We start from the raw sequence: 26,725 nt of genomic DNA on the forward strand, positions 1-26,725 counted from the left end.
GCTACATGTACCTAAAAAACAATAACATTCAGGACAAATCTGGTACAGGGTATTCATTTTAAACAGCAAGTATTCCAGTGATGGAGGACAAAAAAAAACAAAGCAAAGATTCTTACACTGGGGCAGCACTAAATACAGAAATCCATGAATGAGACATTCTTTTGAGAAGCTTAATTTTTGTTTTCTGCATGACATGAATTAATTTTATCTAAAAGCACATGCTTTGACATTACTGCAGATAATACGCTCTATTCTGTCAAATAGGTCTTTGACAGAATGGAGCTACCGATGCTGAAACAAGCCTTAATGAGTGCAATAAGGTTTGCATGAGTTAAAAGGACGCAAGATCGGCAGGATGACTAGATTGACCTTATTTCAAGTATTAGTTCCTCACTTTCCCACAGCCAAAAGGTGTGACTGGCTCCTCTAATTACTCCCACCACCCCCAATGGAAGCCAGGCAGAGTCTGAATCCATCCCCTCTTCTTCAAACTCTGGCCAGATCACATCTCCAAGTCACCACTACCCATGTGTGACCCTACATAATAAATTGCAAGCACCCCATACAATAACTGACTTTCCACTAACTTCACAAATTTGGATAGAAAGTCAGATCTCTCCCTACACTGCCTCCTTTCATGAATCCCCCATTTTGGGATTCCGCCTTCTCTTTTTAACCACTACATGTTCTGCATACCACCTAGACTTGGAGGTCAAGGCTCAGAATTTTGTTTGCACAACAACAGAAAAGCATGGTGCTGTCTTGTTGATCAATTTAACCAAGAGCAGAGCTATTTTGTGTCCATTTTTGAAGTCAGTGCTCATGCCTCTCTGCGACGCCTTCCTCTTTGAAAATTCTACCATTAGCCTCCTTCCCCCTATCCAGTGCAACATCTATTCATGAGACACCAGCATTCCCCAGTATCTGGAAGAGTGCATGATTCTTTAAAGGAAGGCTGGTAACACTGCAAATGTAAGAAAAAGAGCCATGTAAATGTGCAATAGACCAAGCAATAGTACCATACATGCTGAAATTAACACACAACCACAGCATAACTAAATAATGGTGCTGTAGGAACGTCACAATTGAAGATCTCAATCTTCATGGGGCTTTCATTGGAGCTGGGGTGACCCAGAATCAATTGAAATGTAGCAAATCAAAGTTTTACTGTGTGCTTATCTGAGCAAGGCCTAGTCCATGATGCACAATGCCTTTGGTCTTAGGCTCAATAGAATTTTGCTGCTGGGACCATCCACAAATTTGAAGAGGAGTTGCTGCATAAGACTACTTTAACAAGTCCTATATACCATATTGGCCTGTGTCTTTTGCACTGCGTAATAAGTCACTGAAAATCGAGTAGTCCAAAGAGAGATTAAAAAAAAACTTGTGAAAAGTATTTAAAGCTTTAACATGAGGTCCATACCCATCTCTAATGAGAATCACCTTCAGTTTCCAAAATCTGGAATTTGAAATGTTTATGTCCCTGATGCACGATATTTTGCTGTTAATCCTGCACCCAACTTAATCTCATCCTGCAGGAGATTCAAATTGAGCTGAATTTGGTCAATACCATTTTTAATGTTCCAACACTGAGAACATAAGAGCATAATATTTAGGAGCGGAAGTCTGCTCCGCCTTTCCATCATGACCTGATCCATTCTCCCACTCAGCCCCACTCTCCTGACTTTCGCCGATAACCTTTGATACCCTGACTATTCAGATACCTTTCAATCTCTGACTCAAATACAATTAATGACTTGGTATTGACAGCCGCTCGTGGAAGCAAATTCACTACTCTTTGGCTCAAGAAATTCCTCTGCACTTCTGTTTAAAATGGGCGTCCTTCAATCCTGAAGTTGTGTCCCCTCATCCTAGACTTCCCCACTGTGTCCAGGCATTTCCACATTCAAAATGCTTCTGAGGTCCCCCATCATTCTTTTGAATTCCAGGGAGTACAGTCCAAGAGCCATCATACATTCCTCATATGCAAATTTCTTCAATCCAGGAATTATTCTTGTGAGGGTTAAGGTTCTTAAATAAGGAGCCCAAAACTGCACTCCATACTCCAAGTGTGGCCTCACCAGTGCCTTGTAAAGCCTCAACATCACAATCCTTCTCTTATATCCTATTCCTCTCGATATGAATCCCAATATTACATTTACCTTCTTCACCACCGACTCAACCTGGAGATTAAACTTCAGGGTATTCTGCATGAGGAGCCCCAAGTCCCTTCGCACCTCCAAATCTTGAATTTTCCCCATCCAAATCATAGTCTTCCCTCTTATTCCTTCTACTAAAGGCCTTTTGAAAATACAAATATACAACATCCATTACATTTCCTTAGACCAGCCTGCATGACTTACTGTAGTGAACCCCCTTTTTAAGATGTACAGGTCCCATGCATGGTAAATGAAATATCAGCCTTTTATCCTTGATACCGGTTTTAAATGCATCTCATACTTAAAAGCCACATCCAAACTATTAAATTCAAAGCAGCAACAAAAACATGCTGATCACTTGAAACAGGCCTGAAACTCTCAATGGGAGAAAGTGCAAGAGAACCCCAAGCTTGTTGCAAATAAATTTGCTGCTAAGCTTTATGTCCTGTTCCAAATATTCCAGGGATAATATAAAGCACTACGTAATTGTGGCATGAAAACACGAGGTGTAAGATTTATTTTTTTGAGGTTTTCGTCCCTCAGAAAAGTCTGTTTCTAATGTTCTGCTGACAACAGAATTAGGAAAAGTGAAAACCTGTTTCCTATAGCTATTTAAAAAAATATTTTTATTGAGTTTAAAAGATAAAACCCTACGTACATAGTCTTCTAGTTTATAACATAAAACAAGTCATATCATAAACCGATCATATAAATTGTAAATCAGTATAGCCATAATTGTTTATTTAACTTATCTCCTTTAAAATGTCGAATTCTATAATTATATTGAGTTAAGTTAATCAATTCCTCATAATAGATCCAAAGTTATAGAAAATAGAGATACAACTAATATTCCCTTATATAAAAGGTATTTTCATCTTATTCTGTGATATGATCTGTGATCTATGATCTATAATAGTCCACACTTAAACCATCTTTATCTATTCACAAAAATAACTACAACTATTCAATACTGAATTTAATTGTCTCATTCCTTGGGATCAGGGTCCATCCCAAACCTTTTCCTTGCCTCTCCTTTTAAATAGTATTAATGTTGAAAACAAAAGCAACTTATTTCCTGACTGTGCCTTCAACTGTAAATTGATGGATTGATATACTAAAATATCTCGGTATCATATGGGGACACCAATACCTCTGAGCATAAAGCCTTGCAAATGGTCGTGGACATAGCCTTGAACATCACAGGCAAAACCTTCCCCACCATCGAGAACATCTACTGGGAACGCTGCTGGCAGAGAGTAGCAGCCATCATCAAGGGTGTGCATCATCCTCTGTTCCCACTGCAACCATCAGGAAGGAGATATGGGTGCCACAAGATTCACACCTTCGGGTTAAGGAACGAACAGCTGCTACTCCTCCACCACCAGACTTCTCCACTTCATACTCAATCAGGGACTCATCTAAGGACTCTTACATTTACATTTTATTGATTTTTTTTCTCTTTGCCAGTATCTTTACATTTCTTAATTTGCTTACAGGGTTTTTTTTACACGACCAATAAGTACTAATTCTTCATTGCCTGCAGGGAAAAAAATATCAGGGTTGTATGTGATATCATGTCTGTACTATGACAATAAACTCTGATATCTTGAAATGACACATTGTCAGACCCCCTTTATGGCTGGAAAATATAAAAAGCTGTGGATTTTCAATCACACCTGTGATCTATGAGCACAAAACACTGTCTGCATAAAATGCAGCCATTGGCCTTTATGTGAGGAAGAAAGCCCAACTCAGAAAGCATCCTGTCTGTGAGATTCGCAATTGAGTCATCTGTTTTCTCTCTTGATACTTCTCTTATATTGTGAGCCCCTTTTCTCCTTTAGGTTTCAGCCAGATCCTCTCCCGATATCTCAATCACTCACAGGAAACTGGGAGCAATTAGGTTAAAGCACAGACTGATTTTTTTCCCCCATCCTATTGTTCCTTTATCCCTCCCAATCTCACTGTCTTTCTGCAGATTATTATTATTATTATTATTTTCTTCTTATTATTAACTTGGTCTCTTGGCAAACTGTGCAGAATTTGTTTTATTTTTCCAAATGATTAGATTTCCAGATTTTTGCACCTGGTCCTTTGTGTCTGTTTTGGCTCTTGGCTGGAAAATCCAAAACTAGTCATCCTTGTCCATTTCCTCCTCAGTGTCATTGTCTAGCTCAACTGTAGATAAAAATTCTTCTCTTTAAAGATACAACAATGTCTGTCTCAACTACGTACTTGAAGCACGTCTTTCATTCACTCAAATTGAAGGCTAAGTACCCTAATCCCTCAATTGGAGAGTGGCAATTTTAAATTAATAAGACCATGACTTGGCTGAAGGAAATTATCTATCAAATCCAATTCCACCGATGTCTGCAACATTTAAAAACATCTCAATCTACTGTCTTAATTTTCAATACCATTGTTGCAAATAAGCTAATCCCATCTTCTGAGACTTTTCACCCCCCCAAACAGGATCAACAACCTCCTGTCCCATAGGCTACAATCATGTATCCTCAACACCAGTGCCCCACAAGCCTGCATACTCAGACCCCTACTATACTCCCTATACTTCCACAACTGTGTACCCAAATATCACTCAATCTAAAAATTTGCAGATGACACAGAATATAGAACATTGCAGGCCCTTCAGCCCATGATGTTGTGATGACCTAAATAAACCTGCTCAATAAAAAACTAAACCTTCCCCACCTCATAACCCTCTATTTTTATTTCAGCCACGTACCTGTCTAAATGACTGCATTTTATCAGCCTCCACCGCCCCCACCCTGGAAATGAATTCTAGTCACCCACTACTCTGTGTGTACAAAATTTACTGCTGTACCTGGATCTTAAGCAACAATGAGTCAGACCATAGAAGGTAGATGGAAGGACCAGTGGCTTAGTGCCAAGATGACAATCTTATCCTCAAGGTCAGCAAAACAAAAAAAGAAATACTGGACATTGACATCCAGAACAGGTGTGGAGCTCACATAATCCTCAGCAATGGTGCTGAGGGGGAGGGGAAAGTAGACAGGTTAAGCACTTAGATTCTCCAACCATGTTATCTCGATGTCTAAGAAGGCACAGCAGTACCTTGACTTCCTCAAAAGCCTGAGAAAGTTTGGCATGTAACCTGCACCCTCAACAACCTCAACAGATGCACCAATATAAGTATCCTATACAAAAGATGCTCAAAGAAGCTGTTCAATGAAGCAATCTCCCAGCCTGCCGATATACTGGAGGCCACGTCGGGAGCACCAGATGCAGTACGAGATCCCTGCAGCTACACAAGTGAAGTGTTGCTTCACTTGGAAGAACTGTTTTGGGCCCTAAATGGTGGTGTGTGAGTGCGTGTAGCATTTCCAGTGGTCACTGAGGTAGGTACTATGGGGAGGCATTGGTGGGAAGGTATGAATGGTCAAGGGAATATGGAGAGAGCAGTCCCAATGGAAGGCAAAGAGGAGAGAAGATGTGTCCAGTGGTGGGATCATGTTGTAGATGGAAGGAATGGTTGAGGATATGTTGGATGCAGAGGCTTATGAGATAGTAAGCAAAGACAAGGGGAATCTTGTCCTTGTTGCATCTAGGGGCAGAGGGGCCCAGGAAAGAAGATGTGCTGGAAATGGATCATATGCTGGTGAGGGTCATGTTGATGGTAGTGGATGACGAAGGAGGTAATCTCCGATGATCTCACATAGAAGACCTTACAGGGATAGAGTGTTAAGACATGTCATCATGGTAACTGTGGGAGTTGGTGGGTTTGTAGAAAAGAGTTTGAGAGTTGTGAGAAATAGACCGTGAATTTGAGGTCGGATGGAAGTTGGCAGCAAAATAGATAAAGGTGACGAGCTCATCATGGGTGCATGAGGCTGGAGACTGGGACATTGCTTTGTTGACACAGTCAGGGAAATCGCTTCAGTGAGCACCTTCACTTTGTCCATTTCAACATTAGGGATTTCCAGGGGAAACCCAATTAAATTTCCCACCCCCATTCCTATGCTGACAAGTCAGTCAATAGTCTCATGCCGTACCAAACGAAGACTTCCTGCAAATTGGAGAAACAACACCCCATATTCCATCTGGGCACCCTCCAACCAGCAGGCATCAACATCTACTTCTCCAGTTTCTGTTAGCCCCACCCCTCCCTCTCCTGTCTCTCTCTTTCCCTGCCCCTATGTCTCCTCCCTTCCAGTTCTCCACCTCATCTCTCTTTTCCGATCCTCGTGTCTCCTTTCTTCCAGCTCTGTATTCACAGAGCAACTCCATTCCCCTGATCAATTCTCAGCTTTTATTTCCTGCCCTCCTTCATCGACTCCATCTACATTTCCTGCTGCCTCGGAAGAGCAGCTAACATATAAAGGACTCATCTCACCCCATCCATACTCTCTTCTCCCTCTTTCCATTAGGAGTTAGATTCATGAAAATGAGGTCACATATTCCTATATTCAAGAATGGATATAAATCCCTGAGTACATTGAAATGAATGTTGCAATTTTTATTATTGCAAAATCCATCCCTGAAATGCTTTGCACTTAGTGATGTGCAACAGCAAGCAATAAGAAATCTTTTTTTGCTCTCATTGGGACTCATTCATTTAATACATACAACCAAGCATTCTGTATTTCAGTAAGGACATAGTGTCCGTACAATTGCATTTAAGTCATCAAACCTCAAGCTTTTTCTATTTCCTATAAATACAATAATTTTCTTTCATAATATGCAGGTAAACAAGATAGTCACATCCTTTAACTTTGGAACTTTGATGCAACCCAGTAATTACGGTAAAGTGTTTCATTCTTTCGTTGCTAAAAAGTTCAAAAATAATTATAATGAATGAAAGTAATGATAATGTTCGAAGGTACAGCTGCAACATTTTACTCAAAGAGCACAGGGAATTAAAACAAAATGCAATGTTGAGGCATGATTTGAATGTACTGTTTCAGGTGATCCACTGGAGCCTGTCTGGAAGGCTCGCTGACAATTGTGAATCAAATGGTAATTGACCAAATGTACAGACTGCTAAATATGCAAGGCTGAAAAACGTGCTAATTTGAGCCTGAAAGGAAATTTAGATCAGTTTATTTCCTTTAAAAAGGTACTCCCAAAACAAGATGCAAGGGATTTGTGGCTGAACTTCATTGTACACAGTAGTAAACAAAAATGAGTCAGAATAAGTATTGAACATGGGTTGATTTCTGATAGCATTGTTTTCCTTCTAATCATTCTCTTTCAAGACAGAAAAAGCAGTGCTCTATTTGTGCTGACCTCCATGAATCTTAACCCAATGACGCACTTGTGATCATACTGCCATTCACAAGCATTTCACAAATGGATACGAGCCCTTCCGAAAAGACGCAAAACATTGCACCGTCAATAACAATTGGCTTTAAAATGAAGTACGTCCTCCATTGTGCGTTAAAACTTTCCATATCCACTGTTTTTGTAATGCCTCATTCAAGAAACACGTTCACTGATTTTGTAGTTTCAGCCCATACCCCAACACCTTTAATGCATTCATATTGGGACAATAGGTACCAAGAACATTAGCAACACTTTGTGTAACATTATTTTGCGAAATAAAAATCAAATAGTATGCACAAAACCAATTCTGCTTTATTAGAAAAATATCCTAAGGATTCAATTATTGTTAAACATTAAAAATCCAGGATATTTTTTTTAAACCCTTCATTTGTTACCATAATTTTTTCCTCTATTTTTTTTAGTTTTGTTTCCCCTTTTAAGAATATCAGGCATTAAAATATTTTAGTTATTTTGGTTTTAGACATACATACAGCACGGTAACAAGCCTTTTCTGGCCCAAGAGCCCGTGCCACACAAATACATCCAAATAACCTACAACCCCATATGTTTTGAAGGCTGGGAGGAAACTGGAGCAAACAGAGTAAACTCATGCAGACTCGAGGAGAACGTATAAACTCCTTACAGATAGTGATGGATTCGAACCCTGGTCACTGGCACTGTAAATAGTACTAATTGCTACGCTAAAATTTTCCTCTCTTCTTCCAGTGCTAAGTTGGGAACAGAAGCAACTTTCACGTCTGGACTACCGCTGATTAAACAAATTATGCCAAGCACTTGTTCGTTTGTGTAAATGGGAAAAGACTCCCAACTTCTTCATACAATTCTGAAAATTAATTAGAATCAGTATTTATTGTCATGAACAAGTGACAAATCAATCACAAATTAAACAAGCAGTATGAATCAGTGAGAAAATTTTAACGCTGCATTCCAGACACATGACAATTTTGCTGTGAGCTAACATTAAATATTGCACCTAAAAACCCTCACCCCCATCTTCTCATTCGGGCATCTGCCCTAATTTTCAGGTAAGGTGCCAGGCACAACATTTTGACCGCCTTCACTTTCCACGAATACTGCGTGATCTGCTGAGTTTCTCCAGCATTTTTGTGTACTGCACTAACCCCAGCAAATGCAGACATTTCTTGTTTACCAAAAATATCAGTTTTTCATTTCTGACTATAATATAAAAAGTTGCAGCAGGATGTATCACAAGTTAATTTAAGTAAGCTACTGTTAGCCACCTTGTTCTTCCTCTGAGAGCCTATAATAGCTTTGTAAAGCTATTTTGAAAGTAGTTTTCTATTATGCATGGTAATTTGTTTTTAATCATGGAGGGCAAAACTAGACCGAGCATTCTGGCTGATGGAATAGGCACTACAATAAAAGCAAAAGCTATAAACAAATATATCGCTCATTACTTTTTGTTTAGAGTGTGTGATTTACATGTGTACATACACTTTAAGTATGAAAGTCAGAGAACCAAACAGCATGGAAACAGGCCTTTTGACTCAACTCGTCCATACAGATGAAGATGTCCCATAATCTAGCATTTGGCCCATCCACTTTTCCCATCCATGTACCAGTTCAAATAGCTTTTAAACCCTGTAATTTTACCCACCTCGACAAAGTCCTTTAAATTATTTCCCTCTAAGCTTAAACATGTGCCCTCTAAATTTGGACTCCCCTATGTGAGGAAAAAAGACTGAGTGCTCATCTTAACTATGCCATTCATCTGGTGACACCTCCTCCTCCTTTGCTTCAGAGAAAACAGTCCCAGTCTATCAAGCCCTCCACTCTAGGCAACATGCTTCTGAATTTTTTCTCCACCCTTCCTGACTTAATGATATCCTTCCTTGAACACGGTGACCAGAACTACATACAATATTCCAGGTACCATCTCAGTAACCTCTTGTACATCTATGACATGATGTCCAAATTCTTTAAAGGTTCCTTTTATTGACACATAATAATACATCCTCTTCAAGGATGGAATATTGTGCCTTTATTGCACCACGCCGTTCTGTGTAAAAGGTATGAACATGGAATGGGGCTGGGGTGGGGGAAGTCATTATAATCCTACCTTTTAAGTCAGAAGAGGTAGTCACAGAGGTAGTCACAGCACCAAATCGCATTATGCCAGCGTTGTTTGGTTCAGTGTTGAAAAAAAAGCAAAGCCAGCTTAATAATGTATTCCTTATGGCAGTATTGCAGTATCTCTGTGTAAAAAAGGCTAATTGGGTCCATGGATTGGCCTCCAACACTCCTGCAACCTCTGCAGCTGCACAGGATCCAGTTGAACCCATTGGCAATCCGAGCTCCAGATCCAAACGACTGGGAAACCTTCAGTGCCCCGAGGCCCTTCAGAAGCCCAGCCCTGTCCATTGCCCTGTCCAAGGAAGACAAGTGTGCTATATGCTTTTTCGATCTGTGTTACCACTTTCAGGGAGTAATCATAATGATAGAGAGTTTATTGTCTAGATTCTTGATCTCCATCCTATATGCTGACTCTTCATTTCCATTCTTCATTGGAATTGAATTTGTCTGGGCAGCCATGAGGGTACGTGTGCTCCAAGATTTCTCTCCAAGATCCTGCTATTCACTGCATGTGTCATTCTATGATTTAAGTTCACAAAATGAACCATTTTGCATGTAGTTAAACAAAAGTCTGCAGATGGTATGATTGTAATTTACACAGAAAAATGCTGAAAAAACTCAGCAGGTCATGCAGTGTTCTTTGTGTAGCAAAGGTAAATGTACATGATCAATTTTGTGGGCCTGAGCCCTTCATCAAGGAATGAACAAAAAGCAGACAGGCACCTGAATAAAGTGGTGGGGGGAGGAGCAGGAGGAGAAGCACAGGCCCAGAACCAAGAGGTCCTAGGTGGATAAGGGAAGGAGGGCAGAAGAGAACAAAAAGCTCAGGTGATAGGGGGAGGGGATAGTTCTCTGAATGAGGGATAAGATGGATAGGGGATACAGAGGACTGATACAACAGAAACCAGAGAAGTCAATGTCATCTAGTGGAAGAGCGCCCAGAGGGATTGTTAGGTGTTGCTCCTCCATTTTACAGAACATAAGGCCAAAGACAGACATGTTGGCAAGGGAGTGGGACATGGAATTAAAATGATTGGCCACGAGGAGATTCCCCATCATTGCTACAGACAGAGCAAAGGCGCTCAACAAAACAATCTCCTAGTCGGAGTCTTCCCCATTGCAGATAACACCTGCAGATTCACAAGTGAAATGTTGCTTCGCTTGACAGGACTGTTTGAGGCCGCAAATAATGGTGAGGAAGGAGGTGTAGACACAAGTGTGGCATTTCTTACAGTCATGGGGGTAGATGTACATGTGTTTGGATAAATTCCATCTCCATTCCTGGACCGACTTCCCCAGTTAATGTCAATCCATTTGTTTACCTTAGATAACCTTCTTCACTGTCAAGTACACACCAAAATTTGGCATCATCTGCAAATTTACTAATCAAGTTCTCCACATTTTCATCCAGACTGGTGACATGCAATTCTAATTACAATGGACCCAGCATCAATCCTGCACCACACCCCCAATATGAAAAACAACCACTCCTCGACTACCACTCTGTCACCTTCCAGCAAGCCAATTTTGTATCCAATTGGTTAGTTCATCCAGCTCCCATGTAATTTAATCTTGAAGATTTACATGGAATCTTGTCAAATGCCTTGCTGAACTCCATGCAGGAAATGTCTACATGCCTGCCCTTGTCAATCCTCTTCACCACCTTTTCAAAAACCTCAGTCAAACTTGTGAGACATGGTTGTTCACACACAGAGCGATGTTGACTATCCCTTAATCAGTCCTTTCCTTTCCAAATGCAGATCAGTCCTGTCTCTCAGAATCACCTCCAGTAACCACCCTGATGTTAGGTTCACTGTCATTGTTCACTGGTTTGTACTCTCAACCCTTCTTTAATACCCATAGTCTTGTTTTCTGGTACTTCACCCATGCCTAAAATCTCCACCAGTGCCCCTGCAAGTTTTTTGCTTGCTTCCCCAGAAGGTTCTGTGATACACTAGCTCGGGGCTGCTTCATCCATTCATGATGCATTTGTCAACTTCATTCACTTCACGGCCAAATTCCACACCAATTTCTAAAGCACCTGATCCTTCTCTTTTTTTAAAATTGTTTATTTTTCACACCATAAACCACATTGACCATGATACATACATTTTCCTTTTCAAATATATACAGTGTCATTTTCTCCCCCCCTCCCTCCTCCCATCCCACCCTCCCTACCTCTCCCCCATCCATTTAAAGTACAAAATCTAAGATACATTAAACCAGTCAAACAATGTTGTCATTCAATAAAAATAAACAAGAAATTCCACTGAGTCAATTCTTTTCATTTCCTTCTCCTTTCGTTAATTTAGGTAGTGAATGTCCCCGGTAGGTTTTCTCTATTGTGTTTCATGTATGGCTCCCATATTTGTTCAAATATTTCCATATTATTTCTTAAACTATATGTTATTTTTTCTAATGGAATACATTTATTCATTTCTATATACCATTGTTGTATTTTCAAATTATCTTCCAATTTCCAGGTTGACATAATACATTTTTTTGCTACGGCTAGAGCTATTTTAACAAATTTTTTTTGTGCACCATCCAAATCAATTCCAAATTCTTTGTTTTTTATGTTACTTAGGAGGAGGATCTCTGGATTTTTTGGTATATTGTTTTCTGTAATTTTATTTAATATTTGGTTTAGATCTTCCCAAAATTTTTCTACTTTCTCACATGTCCAGATTGCATGAATTGTTGTTCCCATTTCTTTTTTACATCGAAAACATCTATCAGATACTGTTGGGTCCCATTCATTTAACTTTTGAGGTGTAATGTATAGTCTGTGTATCCAGTTATATTGTATCATATGTAACCTCGTATTTATTGTATTTCTCATCGTTCCAGAACATAATTTCTCCCATGTTTCCTTTTTCATCTTTATATTTAAATCTTGTTCCCATTTTTGTTTAGTTTTACCATTTGTTTCCTCATTCTCCTTTTCTTGCAGTTTAATGTACATATTTGTTATTAATTTTTTGATTATCATTGTATCTGTAATCACATATTCAAAGTTACTTCCCTCTGGTAACCTCAGACTGCTTCCTAATTTGTCCTTCAAGTAGGATCTCAATTGGTAATATGCCAGCACTGTATCTTGAGTTATATTGTATTTATCTTTCATTTGTTCAAAGGATAATAATCTATTTCCTGAAAAACAATTTTCTATTCTTTTGATCCCTTTTTTTCCCCATTCTCTAAAGGAAAGGTTATCGATTGTAAAAGGGAGTAACTTATTTTGCATCAATATTAGTTTTGGTTATTGGTAATTTGTTTTATTCCTTTCTACATGAATCTTTTTCCAAATATTGAGTAGATGATGTAATACTGGAGAACTCCTACGTTGTACCAATTTTTCGTCCCATTTATATAATATGTGTTCAGGTATATTTTCCCCTATTTTATCTAATTCTAATCTAGTCCAATCTGGCTTTTCCCTTGTTTGATAAAAATCTGATAGGTATCTTAATTGTGCGGCTCTATAATAATTTTTAAAGTTTGGCAGTTGTAAGCCTCCTTGTTTATACCATTCTGTTAATTTATCTAGTGCTATCCTCGGTTTCCCCCCTTTCCATAAAAATTTCCTTATTATTTTCTTTAACTCCTTGAAGAATTTCTCTGTCAAGTGTATTGGCAATGCCTGAAATAGGTATAATATCCTTGGGAAAATGTTCATTTTAATACAGTTTATCCTTCCTATTAGTGTTAATGGTAAATCTTTCCAATGCTCTAAATGGTCCTGTAATTTTTTTCATTAGTGGATAATAATTTAGTTTATATAGATGGCCGAGATTTTTATTTATTTGTATACCTAGGTATCTTATTGCTTGCATTTGCCATCTGAATGGTGATTCCTTCTTAAATTTTGAGAAATCCGCATTATTCATTGGCATTGCTTCACTTTTATTTGCGTTAATCTTGTAACCTGACACTTCTCCATATTCCTTCAATTTCTTATATAATTCTTTTATTGATAGTTCTGGTTCTGTTAAGTATACTATAACATCATCCGCAAATAAACTGATTTTATATTCCTTGTCTTTTATTTTTATCCCTTTTATATTATTTTCTGTTCTTATCAATTCTGCTAGTGGTTCTATAGCTAACGCGAACAATAAGGGTGATAGTGGGCATCCCTGCCGTTTTGACCGGCTTAAGTTAAATTACTTTGATATATATCCATTTACTGTCACTTTCGCCAATCGCCCCTTATATAATGCTTTAATCCAATTAATATACTTCTCTGGTAAACTGAATTTTTGCAATACTTTGAATAAATAATTCCATTCTACTCTGTCAAAGGCCTTCTCTGCGTCTAAAGCAACTGCTACTGTTGGCGCTTTACTCCCTTCTACTGCATGAATTAAGTTAATAAATTTACAAATATTGTCTGTTGTGCGTCTTTTTTTAATAAATCCAGTTTGGTCTAGATTTACCATTTTAGGTACATACTCTGCTAATCTGTTTGCTAATAGTTTAGCTATTATCTTATAATCTGTGTTAAGTAATGATATTGGTCTATATGATGCTGGTGCGAGTGGATCTTTCCCTTGCTTTAGTATTACTGTAATTATTGCTGTTTTACATGAATCTGGTAAGCTTTGTGTTTTATCAATCTGGTTGATTACTTCCAGGAGGGGAGGAATTAATAAATCTTTAAATGTTTTATAGAATTCTATTGGGAATCCATCCTCTCCTGGTGTTTTATTATTTGGTAATTTTTTTATTATCTCTTGTATTTCTACTATTTCAAATGGTTCTGTTAATTTATTTTGTTCCTCTATTTGTAATTTTGGTAGTTCAATTTTTGTTAAAAATTCATCTATTTTCCCTTCTTTCCCTTCATTTTCAGTTTGGTATAATTGTTCATAGAATTCTCTAAAGTTTTCCTTGATCTCCGTTGGATTATATGTGATTTGTTTGTCTTTTTTCCTTGATGCCAATACCATTTTCTTAGCTTGTTCTCTCTTAAGCTGCCATGCTAGAATTTTGTGCGCTTTTTCCCCTAATTCATAATATTTCTGTTTTGTCTTCATTATGTTCTTCTCCACCTTATAAGTTTGTAGTGTTTCATATTTTATTTTTTTATCTGCCAATTCTCTTCTTTTAGTTGTATCTTCCTTCATTGCTAATTCTTTTTCTATATTTACTATTTCCCTTTCCAACTGCTCTGTTTCCTGATTATAGTCCTTCTTCATCTTGGTTACATAAATCCATTGCATCCCATAGTATAAACTTATCTTTCACTGATTCCGTATTTATTTCAAAGTACATTTTAATTTGCCTTTCAATGAATTCTCTAAAATCCTGCCTTTTAATTAGCATGGAGTTTAATCTCCATCTATACATTCTTGGACGGATGTCCTCTAACTCTATTGTCAATATCAAGGGTGAATGGTCCGATAATGTTCTAGCTTTATATTCTGTTTTTCTTACTCTATCTTGCATACGAGCTGATAACAAAAATAGGTCTATTCTTGAGTATGTTTTATGTCTACCCGAGTAATATGAATATTCCTTTTCCTTTGGGTGTTGTTTCCTCCATATATCCAAAAGTTGCATTTCTTCCATTGATTTAATTATAAATTTGGTTACTTTGTTCTTTCTGTTAATTTTTTTCCCAGTTTTGTCCATATTTGAATCCAAATTCAGGTTGAAATCCCCTCCTATTAATATGTTCCCTTGCGTATCTGCTATCTTCAAAAAAATATCTTGCATAAACTTTTGATCTTCTTTGTTAGGTGAATATACATTGAGTAGATTCCAAATCTCCGAATATATCTGACATTTTATCATTACATATCTCCCTGCTGGATCTATTATTTCCTCTTCTATTTCAATTGGCACAATTTTACTAATTAATATAGCTACTCCTCTTGCTTTTGAATTATACGACACTGCTGTTACGTGTCCTACCCAATCTCTCTTTAATTTTTTGTGCTCCAATTCAGTTAAATGTGTTTCTTTCACAAATGCTATATCAATTTTTATTTTTTTTAAATAAATTTAGCAGTTTCTTCCTTTTAATTTGGTTATGTATTCCATTAATATTTAAAGTCATATAGTTCAGCATAGCCATTTCATATTTTGTTTATCTTCCCTTTCCGTTTCTCCATCATCACCTTTCCTTCTTATCCATTTCTGCTTTCTTGTTTTGAACACTTTATAAGACAACATTTCTAAAACATCAAACATTTTCCTTATTCTCCTATCTAAAACTTCTTTAACCCCATTCTCCCCTCCCCTCCTGAGTTGCCCTTTATCCCTTGTCGGGCAACCACATCTCCCCTCTCCATTTGGATTTGCGAATTCACTCGCAAACGTCAACTGATTTTGTAGTGACCGTAACTCCTCCCCACCCAGCCCCCCCAGATAAGATTTCAATTTTCATATGTAACAAAGGTCACTCTTTTAATTCCCTCCTTATTCCCTCTATTCCCTTTCCCTCCCTTATTAATTCTTATCTATACTCTATATATTTTCCTCTAAATACGGATATATTCATGTATATGAATATACATATTCATGTATATGAATATACATATTCATGTATACACACTATATATATATATATATATATATATATATACACACATATACCTCTTTACACACATACATATAGATCGTGGTCATTTTTACTCTCATTACATGTCTTCATCTCTCTGCTTGTTTTGTAGTTGTTCTGCAAATTTCCTTGCTTCCTCTGGATCCGAGAATAGTCTGCTTTGTTGCCCTGGAATAACTATTTTAAGTACCGCTGGGTACTTTAACATAAATTTATATCCTTTTTTCCATAAGATCGTTTTTGCTGTATTGAACTCCTTCCTCTTCTTCAGGAGTTCAAAACTTATGTCTGGATAGAAAAAAAAATTTTGACCTTTGTATTCCAGTGGCTTTTTGTCTTCTCTTACTTTCTTCATTGCTTTCTCCAATATATTTTCTCTTGTTGTATATCTTAAGAATTTTACTAAAATGGATCTTGGTTTTTGCTGCGGTTGTGGTTTCGGGGCTAATGTTCTATGTGCCCTCTCTATTTCCATTTCTTCCTGTAATTCTGGTCTTCCTAGGACCCTGGGGATCCAATCTTTTATAAATTCCCTCATATTCTTGCCTTCTTCATCTTCCTTAAGGCCCACTATCTTTATATTATTTCTTCTATTATAGTTTTCTATTATATCTATCTTCTGAGCTAACAGCTCATGTGCCTCTTTAACTTTTTTATTAGATTCTTCTAATTTCTCTTTTAATTCCTCTACTTCCATTTCTACAATTATTTCTCGTTCTTCCATATTTTCCACTCTTTTTCCTATCTCTGACATGGTCATTTCCATTTTGTTCATTTTTTCTTCTGCATTCTTAATTCTTCTTTTTATCTCATTAAATTCTTGTAATTGCCATTCTTTCACTGATTCCATATATTCTTTAAAAAAAGATACATCCATTGTCTTGCCTTTCTCTTCTTCTTCCACTTCTTTCTGTTCTTCTTCTTCTTCCTCTGGGTTGACCATCTGTTGTTTCCTTGTTTTCTTTTTACCCTCTTTCTTGTTCTCGTTATTGTCTGTGTTCTGCACCTGCTGCTGTGCTGCAGGTGTCTCTCTCAGCTGTGAAGATCGACTCCGCAGCTGTTCCACCCTCCCGTCAGTGTGATTTTTTCATGCGCGGTTGCGCACTTTTACTCGGCTCTGCGAGCCATTTTTCTAGCCCCGAGCCCGGGACTTCCACTGACCTGCGGGAGCGGGCTTCTCTCTCCGCGGCGTGCCTCTTCGGACAGGTAAGGCCTTCACCTTCTTCTTCCAACATTCTTTCTTCCTCTTTTCTTCCCGTTGTTTTCGACTTTTCTCTCTTCGCTGCCATTTTCTTCTCACCTTTATTTTTACTTTATTATAAATTTTAATTGTACCTTTGTGCTTTGTGTGTTTTTTTTTAACTTTTCGGGAGAGGGCTGTAATTCCCTGACCGGCCACTACTCCATCACGTGACTCCTCGCACCTGATCCTTCTCCGAGAAAACTTTCCTCTGTCTGGAGACATAGGAGACAAGCTTTCCATCTACATTTATTACAAACCCACCAACTTCAACAAACTACTTTGACTATACTTCCTCACACCTTGTCTCCTATTCCCTGCTCTCAATTTCTGTGTCTCCACCTCATCTGTTCCCAAGGTGATGTCTTCCAATCCAGATCTTCTGAAATGTCTGACTTCTTCCACAAGCATGGCTCCCCATCCACCACCATCAACTCAGCCCTCAACTGTATCTCCTCCATTCCCCGCTCAACTGCCCTGGCCCCCTCTACCCCCAGATGCAACAAACACAGAATCTCCTTTGTCCTCACCTACCACCTCAACAGCCTCTGCATCCAACATATTATCCTCTGGCACTTACAACAGTATCTCATTCCCAGTCACATCTTCCTTCTCCTCCCCTCTCTGCCTTCCATAAGGACTCCCTCCATGAGTCCCTCATACACATATCTGTCCCCACCAATCGCCCCCCCAGCACCTTCCCCTGTGGCCACTGGAGGTTCAACACTTGCACCCACACCTCCTCCCTCCCCAGGGACCCCAAACTGGCATTTTAAGTGATAGTGACAGAGATCTCCCAGTGGCCATCCATTTCAATTCTGTGTTACACTCCCACACTCATATGTCTGTTAATGGCTTTATGTACTATCCCACCAAGAGCATCCATTAATTAGAGAAACAACACCTGATCTCCCATTGGGCACTCTCCAGCCAGATGGCATTAACATTGATTTTTCCAGTTGCTAACCTACTCTCCTCTTCCCCCTTCCCATCCCTCTTCCAGCTCTCCTCCCCCACATTCCTCTCCATTCACCCAGCCTCCCCTTGCTTGCTGCTGTCCCCATCCTCCCTTCTCCAACTATTACCTCCTTTGATCTGCTGAGATGCTCCGGTCTTGTTTTTTTCACTTCAACAATGGTGTCTACAGATTTTCGTGTTTTACTCCTGGGGTGCATTTGGTCAGCCCCAGGGGAATTTATCTGTCCTTATGAACCTCATCACTGCCAACACTTCCTCTTGTGCAATATCTAAATGATTTGGGTCATCCCTCTACTTTTTCCTAAATTTGTTAGCTTCCATGTCCTTCACTATGGTAAATATAGATGTGTAGTATTCAATTAAGACCTCACCCATTTCCTGTGGCTCCACACATAACTGACCACATTGATCCTTAACAGGACTATTCTCTCCCTTGTTATTCTTTTACTTTCAATATACGCACAGAATCTCATGATTTTCCCTTACATTATGACCAAGAATATCTCATATCGCCTTTCTGCCTTCCTACTTAAGTGTATTCCTATTATCTTTAAGGATATTGCTTGATTCCAGCTGCCTATACCTGACCTTTGCCTCTTTCTCTCTCTCTCGAGCCGAGCCTCAATATCCCTTATCAGTCAGGATTCTCTAATCCTGCTAGCCTGGACCTTCACTGTAACAGGAACATGTCAGTCTGAAACTCTCTTTAATCTCACTTTTAAAATCTTCCCATTTGCCAGACCTTCCTTTGCTTGCTAACAGCAAGTTCCTGTCTGACACCTTCAAAATGAGCTTTGCCCCAATTTCACCTCTTACCAATGGAATTATGGTCACCATCCCAAAGTGCTCCCTCACTGATACCTTGGCCACTCACTCAGCCTCATTTCCCAAGGCAGGAGGTTCAGCATTGGCCTCCTCTCTAGTTGGGCGATCGACATACCCTATTGTTTGAGAAATCTCTTCCAGACATATAAAAAATTCTGCCCCATCAAACCTTTTGTGCTATGGAAGGCCCAGTCAATATTAGGAAAATTAAAAATCACCCACTATTTTTCCCACATCTCTCAAATTTTTGATCCTCTAATTCCTGCTGACAATAGGGGAAGGGGATAGAGGGGGATCCTTTAGTACAGTGGTTTTCAAACTGCCCCCCTAAACTCACATTTCACTTTAAGTACTCACTATGCCATACGTGCTCTGTGGTTAGTAAGGGATTGCTTAAGGTGGAATACGAGTTGAGGGAGCAGTTTGAAAACCACTGCTTTAGTGCAGTCCTATCAAGGTGATCACACCTTCCTATTTTGAGGTTTACTCAGAGAATGTCACTGAACAATCCCCCAGCAATATCTTCTGTAATTACTGTTGTAATGTTCTCCTTCATCAAAAGCACAACCTCACCTCCTCTCTTACATCCACCTTACTCACACCTGTAGCATCTGTGCTTTGGGCAGTCCTGGCCATCCCTCAACCATATTTCTAGAATAGCTAGATAATCCTAGTTCCATTTGTGTGTCGGTGCCCTAAAGTTCATCTGCCTTTCCTATCAGGCTTCTTGTATGGAAATAAAATATTCTTCAGACAACTTCCTATTATTTATAGCAGGATTGGGTAATGCAGTTAATCAGCCTAGATAAAGGGAAGTTTTACAAGCAAACCTTTTTTTTAATTAAGCAGAGGGAATATGCAGACAGGAGTCACATGAAATTACAGATGCAGAAATTTGGAGCAAATGATTAACTGCTTGAGGGATTTAGCAGGTTGGGTATTATCTGTGGAGGCAAAGGGATGGTCAACAGTTCAAACCAAGACTCTGCATAGGGACTGAGAGTATAAAGGGAAGACTGCCTTTATACAGAGGAGGGAGGGAGAGGAGAGGCAAGAGCTGGTTTTGGTACAGGGTGGGGGGAGCGGGAGGATGAGGGGGTTGGGGGTTGAGTGAATGATGGGGAGATTGAGCCCCTTGGGGAAGGGGGAGGGGTAGTGTTAAGACAGGTAGAAACAAATAAGCAGGTGGGGTGCCTCGACAGATGGAACCAGTGGGGGGAGAAACAGGGTAGACACAGGGACTTGCAGGTGATGGGTGGAACAAGAGAAGAGAACAATGATAGCAAAATGGAAGTTGGGCAGAGGAATTAAGTGGGATTTTGTGGATTTATTTCACACTGCTGCTCAATCAGAATTTGAGTATTTGAAATTGAGTATCCAAACATCAGAAAATTAAAGTGACTGAAAATTAGACATTTCCAAAGACTCCACCATCATAAAGGTGGTTGTCTGCAGTTCACATTTAGACATTCAGTCATTCAAAACTACAATGTTAACAGCAGAGGCAATTCCAAGTGAAGTTGTAAACAGAATTGGATACTCGCCAGCTGTGCCAAGGCTTGCAGACCAGTACATCCTCATTGGCTGTAGTACTTCACTCTCTGATGAGCTATACTTTTGATGTTCACTTTGAAAGGGCAATTCAACTGTACCAATGATAATCCCTGCAGAAGCTCTGTGATATCTGTCTCAGAGATCAATGACAGAGCATCTTTCAACAGGGTGAACCCTCGCAAGGTATCAGGTGCTTTTGGTATACCTGACAGGGTACTGAAAATCTTTGCCAACCAATCCAAGCTGGAGTGTTCATGGACACTTTCAAGCTCTCACAGTTGGAGTCGGAGGTTCCCACCTCACAAGAAGAGCAGAGTGAGCTGCTTCAACGACTATCATCCAATAACAATAGTGAAATGCTTTGAGAGGTTGATCATGGCCCAGATAACTAAGAAAAGACCTGAATCCACTGCAATTTGCCCACTGCCAAATCGTTCCACAGCAGATGTAATCTCACTGTCTCTCGACTCAGTCCTGGATCACCCAGACAACAGCAATATATATATATATATATATATATATATATATATCAGGCCATATTACATCGATTACAGCTCAGCTCTTAACATCATCATCCTCTCAGTACTGGTAAGCTTCAAAACCTGAGGCCCTGCACCTGGATCCTTGACTTCCTCATTGGAAGATTACTGTTAGTGTGGATTGGTTACAACGTCTCCTCCTCAATGACAATTAATAGAGGTGCTCTTCAAGGATGCATGCTTAACCCACTGCTCTATTCTCTTTACATCCATGACTGTGATTAGGCATAATTTAAATGCCATCTACAAATTTGCCGATGACACCACGGTTGTCAGTAGAATCACAGATGGCAATGAGGAAGTGTGGAAGAATGAGATTGATCAGCTAGTTTTAGCAAAACTAAGGAATTGATTATGAACTTCAGGATGTGGAAACTGGGAAAACACAATCCTGTCCTCATTGAGGGGACAATAGTGGAGAGGATAAAGAACTTCAAATTCTTGGGTGTCGACATCTCTGAAGATCTATCCTGGGGCTATCATGTTATTACAATCACGAAGAGCACTCGCCAATGGCGATATTTTGTTTGGAGTTTGAGGAGATTTGGTACCTCACCAAAGATTCTTGCAAATTTCTGCAGGTGTACCATGGAGAGCATTCTAACTGGTTGTATCACTGTCTGGTATGGAGGAGACAATGCACGAAAAGGCTACAGAGAGTTGTAAATTTGGTCATGGTTATTAGTCTTCACTCTATTAAGGACATCTACAAGAGGCAGTGTCTTGAGAAAGCTTCTCGATCATCAAAGACTCTCACTACCCAGGCCATGTACTTTTCTCACTGATACAATTAGGAAGGAGGTCCAGGAGCTTGAAGATGCACAACCATCATTACAAAAACTGCTGCTTCCCTTCCATTATCAGATTTTTGAATGGACTATAAGCACTACACTTTTTTTTAGCATTATTTCTTTATTTTTTTAAAAACAGTAAAGCCTCCAATATCCAGCACATGTGTGGATTGGTGGATGCTGGATAAATACATTTTCCCATTGCTTGAGATTGTGTGTTGCATGATGGGCAAACTAATCGCTTCGGGGCACCAATTTTAACTTTAGTATCTATTACCTATTTATTTTCTGCAATTTTTTATTGCCGGTTGCTTGAATTCTGGATAACAGGGATTTTACTGTATTGAACAGTGTATTTATGGAAATGCAATTTATAGGAACTTTACACCTGTAAAGTTTTGGTGCCGCAAAACAACACATTTTGTGACACGTGTTCCTTAAAATAAACCTGATTCTGATTTACTGACCTCCAATTAATCTTGCACTGCTTGGGAAATCAAGTTAGAATCACTGATGGGTCATATAAAATTCAGTAAATGTCCTAAAATCCAGACTGCTCGGGGTAGGGTCGGTGTGAATTTTTGCATTTTCCTGATTCTTAGGCAGTCTATCTATGGCGCTTACGCAATGCACACATGCATGTAATGCGTCCACAAAATTCACACACACATGCAATGCACTCGTGCATGTAATGCAGGCACGCACACAAAAGCCAAGAGTTTTCGAGAAGCCTGGGGGATTCGCAGGCGATCTGGATTTCTGGTTTCCAGATTTTCAGACCGTACCCCAGTTACTGTATTTATTGGTTGAAGTGGTACATGTTGAAGGAAGCCTGCCAATTAGATCAGCTGGTACTCAAGCTGGATTGCACAGACCTGTCATTTTGCCACCAAGTGCATCCACAAGGTCTGGCCATTCTCCAAAGCAATGGCTGAAGTGAATTGCATGCAATCCATGTCAGTATTAAGCCATGTGTAGAGTGCACCATACGTTCTAAAGTGGCTTACATGCCAGGATCAGTCAAGGTCACTTTTCTTTTCAATGTAGTATCGGGATCTTCTGCAATATCAGCTGATATTGAATGTATCAAGCAAATGATTCATCTTTAAATCAGCATTTCCAATAATGTTATCTCTATTTATAACCAAGACAACAATTGAATTTTGCTCTCTTCACCTGTACGCTGACTTGTCGAGTATCATCCACTACATTAGCTGTCAACAGGATCCAGTGAGTGTTTAACTATTTCTACTGTCTGAAGGTCGGAGATATCATGTTCAAGGTCAGAAAGCAGGGCCTCGGACCAGAGGTAACATACTCTTTCTGACTCCGAACGTGGGTCAGAGATAGCACGTTCAAGGCCAGAAATAATGATCTGGGACAGAGATTGCACGTTCTAGGTCTGCGATAGCAGTTCAATATCAGAAACAGCACCTTCAAGATCAGAGATAGCAGATTCTGAGTCAGTGATAGCATGTCCTGGGTCAGCGATAGCACATTCTGCATTAGAGATTACACTTTATAGGTCAGAGATTGAACATTCAATGTCAGAGATATCACAGTTTGGGTCAGACATAGCAGTTCAACGTCAGGGATAGCAGCTGAAGGTCAGAGATTGCAAAGTTCAAATTTATTGTCAGAGTGCATGCACAAGAATCTTCTTTCCTGTGGGGCAGGCAGAATTTCTACTTAACAGTAATTTTAACTGTACGCAAGAAGAAAGATACATTTGCAAAAGAGAGAAATGTAAACAAATTGACTGTGCAATATTGAAGAGAAATCTGTAATAGATAATATTTAAAGTAAAAGTCCTTAAATGAGTCTCTGCTTGAGTCTGTTATTTGGACGTCTGATGGTAGGGCCGTCGCAGCTGTTCCTGAACCTGGTGGCACGAGTCTTGCAGCACCTATACCCCTTTCCTGATGGCAGCAGAGAGAACAGAGCACTTCCTGGGTGGAGTGAATCCTTCATGATTACTTTTGCTCTCTGACGGCAGCGTTCCATGTAGATTTTCATTATGGTGGGAAGAGCTCTGCCCATGATGTCCTGTGTCCACTACCTTTTGCAGGGCTTTCCGTTCAGAGGTATTGGTAGCCCCATAGCAGGCTGTCAGCACACTTCCCACTACTGGCATCACTTGGGGGGGGGGGGGGGGGTGGGTGGTGCAGGCCTCACTGAGTGACTCCATCAGAGGGAGTTATATCAAAATGTCTGTCTGTAAAATTTTTGTGTAGAAATTTATTATATTTTACAAAAATATCATTAGTTATAACAAATAGTATTTTTTTTTCCATAAGCCCATCTTACAATATACCTATAGGTTTTAAACTTTATGCTAATTTACTTTTTGAACCTTCGAAAGTGCTCTGGTCAGGGCCATCATTATTTACCCTATTAGAATAATTATAATGATAATTATGATCACCCCATCCTCAGACTAGGCAACAAAAAAAAAATAATTTGAATGTTCAAGTCAGTCCTGTGTAAATCCAAATACTGTTCAATGTTTCCAATTCAATAAAAGTCACTTTTATGGTTTAGTAACTATACTTAGATTTTGAAAATAGGACATAAATAAAGATATGAATTATATGTCAGGCTTCAAAGTTAATCTGGCCTGTGGTATTGCCAATGCATTACCTCAGAACTGGATGCATATCAAAATGGCTCAATGTGATTTAAACCTCCCATCTTCGTCCTCTGACGAGTGACTGGATACAGACACAGATGTTGTTCATGTAGCCACTTAGATCAAAAAATTCCAGGTTCTTTTTTTCTGGGATGAGCTGAACGAACAACACCGTAGGCCAAAGAAGCCTATCCTATGCTGTAATGCTCTATGTGCTAATTCAGGGAACAGTTTGATTGAGAACATTGTCAGAATGCAACTGTGACGTTCTTTATGAATGCACATGTTAGGATCAGATTTTTTTTTAATTCAGGGAGGAGCCAAAGTCCTAATGATTCCTATGGAGACAAGATTCAACTACTTCAGAGGAAGTTATTATACTGATGCAAGACATTTTAAAAAATGATAAATAATCAAAACTAAATTATCAATCTCAGTCTATTCTCAAAGCAGTAAAATCAGAAAAATAAATTGAGATTAATTGTGAAACCTTAGATATCAAATGTCAGCATTGGTATTTTTTTTAAAAGACTTTGAAATGAGCATAACTCACCTTATTAAAACAGAGAACCATGAAACCATAGAAAAATACAGCTCAGAAGCAGGCCCTTTCACCCTTCTAGTCCATGATGGACTATTATTCTCTCTACTCCCACTAACCTGCACTCCAACCATAGCCCTCCATACCCTTCCAATCCATGTACCTGTCCAAATTCTTCTTAAAAATTAAAATTGAGCCCGCATTCAACATTTAAGCTGGCAGCTTGTTCCACACTCCCTGTGTGAAGAAGTTCTCCTTAATGTTCCCTCTAAACCTTTCTCCTTTCACCCTTAGCCCATGTCCTCTGGTTTGTATCTCACCTACCCTTAGTGGAAAAAAAACCACCTACATTTACTCTGTGTAGGCCCCTCATAATTTTAAATACTTCTATCAAACCTCTCCACATTCTTCTATGCTCCAAGGAATAAAGTCCAAATGTTTACCATTTCCCTGTATGAAGGCCAATATGCCAAATCTCCATTTATAACCTATTCTACTTGTGATGCCACTTTCAGGGAATTATGTATCTGCATTCCCAGATCCCTCTGTTCTACTGCATTCCCAGATCCCTCTGTTCTACTCCATTCCCCGATCCCTCTGTTCTACTGCATTCCTCAGTGCCCTACCATTTATTGTGCATGTCCAGGGTTACTTTTGGAGCCTTTTTTAAAACAATGGAACAATATGAGCTACCCTCGACACCCATGGCTAAGAACATTTTAAATATTTCTGCCAGAACCCCCTGCAACAGCACCAGAATAGTAAACTTTATTCTCATTCATGAGTGTTTCCCACAATAGAAACCAAGCAAGGTAGTATTGTGGTGGTGGAATAATACCATAACAGTTGTTGTAGCTGGATATAAAGGGCCAAACTTTGCTTAGATAGGGTGAGGATCTCCCTGTGCATCTATTTCCATAGTCTGGATGAAGAAAATGTAACTTGCTGCCACTCTGACCTCATTTGACACACTGTATTAGACTTCAATCATATATCAGATCCCAGTACAGAAATTCCCAGCTCTGAAACCGTACTGCAATTAGCTTTGATTAGGGTGATGAGGTTCCATCCTATTTAAAACCATCACTTAGATATGGCAAGAATTCATATAATTCCAAAAGTCTGTAAAAATCTACCAAAATTGAGATGTAAATTTATCTACTTTATAGCCATTCAAGAAGGATCATTTGTAATTAAAAGCAGATTTAATGTAAACTGCATTCACAATATTAAATGAGCTCAATAATTCCTTGTAACACAACTGTGCAATGACACATGTTATTTCTAAATTCACTAGTAGACTCGATATATAGTACTTTCAGGAAAAAAAATGAAATAAATTAGTAACTAATTTAGCTTTTTTTATGGAATGTGTTAACAAATTGGCAAGATTGGAGGTTTACTGCCATTAAAAATCTCATTGAAAATTCAATGAATTTCATATTTCATGTAATTGGTAACAGTTCACAATGATTTAGCTGTGAG

At 39.1% G+C, this 26,725-nt stretch overlaps 1 protein-coding gene across 6 annotated transcripts in view; it reads right to left on the reverse strand.

Moving 5' to 3' along the window:
* The window catches only part of LOC138765026 (neuron navigator 1-like), a 674,255-nt gene that overhangs the window by 443,055 nt on the left and 204,475 nt on the right, over positions 1-26,725 (reverse strand). The window lies entirely within an intron of this gene.

The sequence above is a fragment of the Narcine bancroftii genome, chromosome 5 (assembly GCF_036971445.1).
Source record: "Narcine bancroftii isolate sNarBan1 chromosome 5, sNarBan1.hap1, whole genome shotgun sequence".
NCBI classification, from domain to species: Eukaryota; Metazoa; Chordata; class Chondrichthyes; order Torpediniformes; family Narcinidae; genus Narcine; species Narcine bancroftii.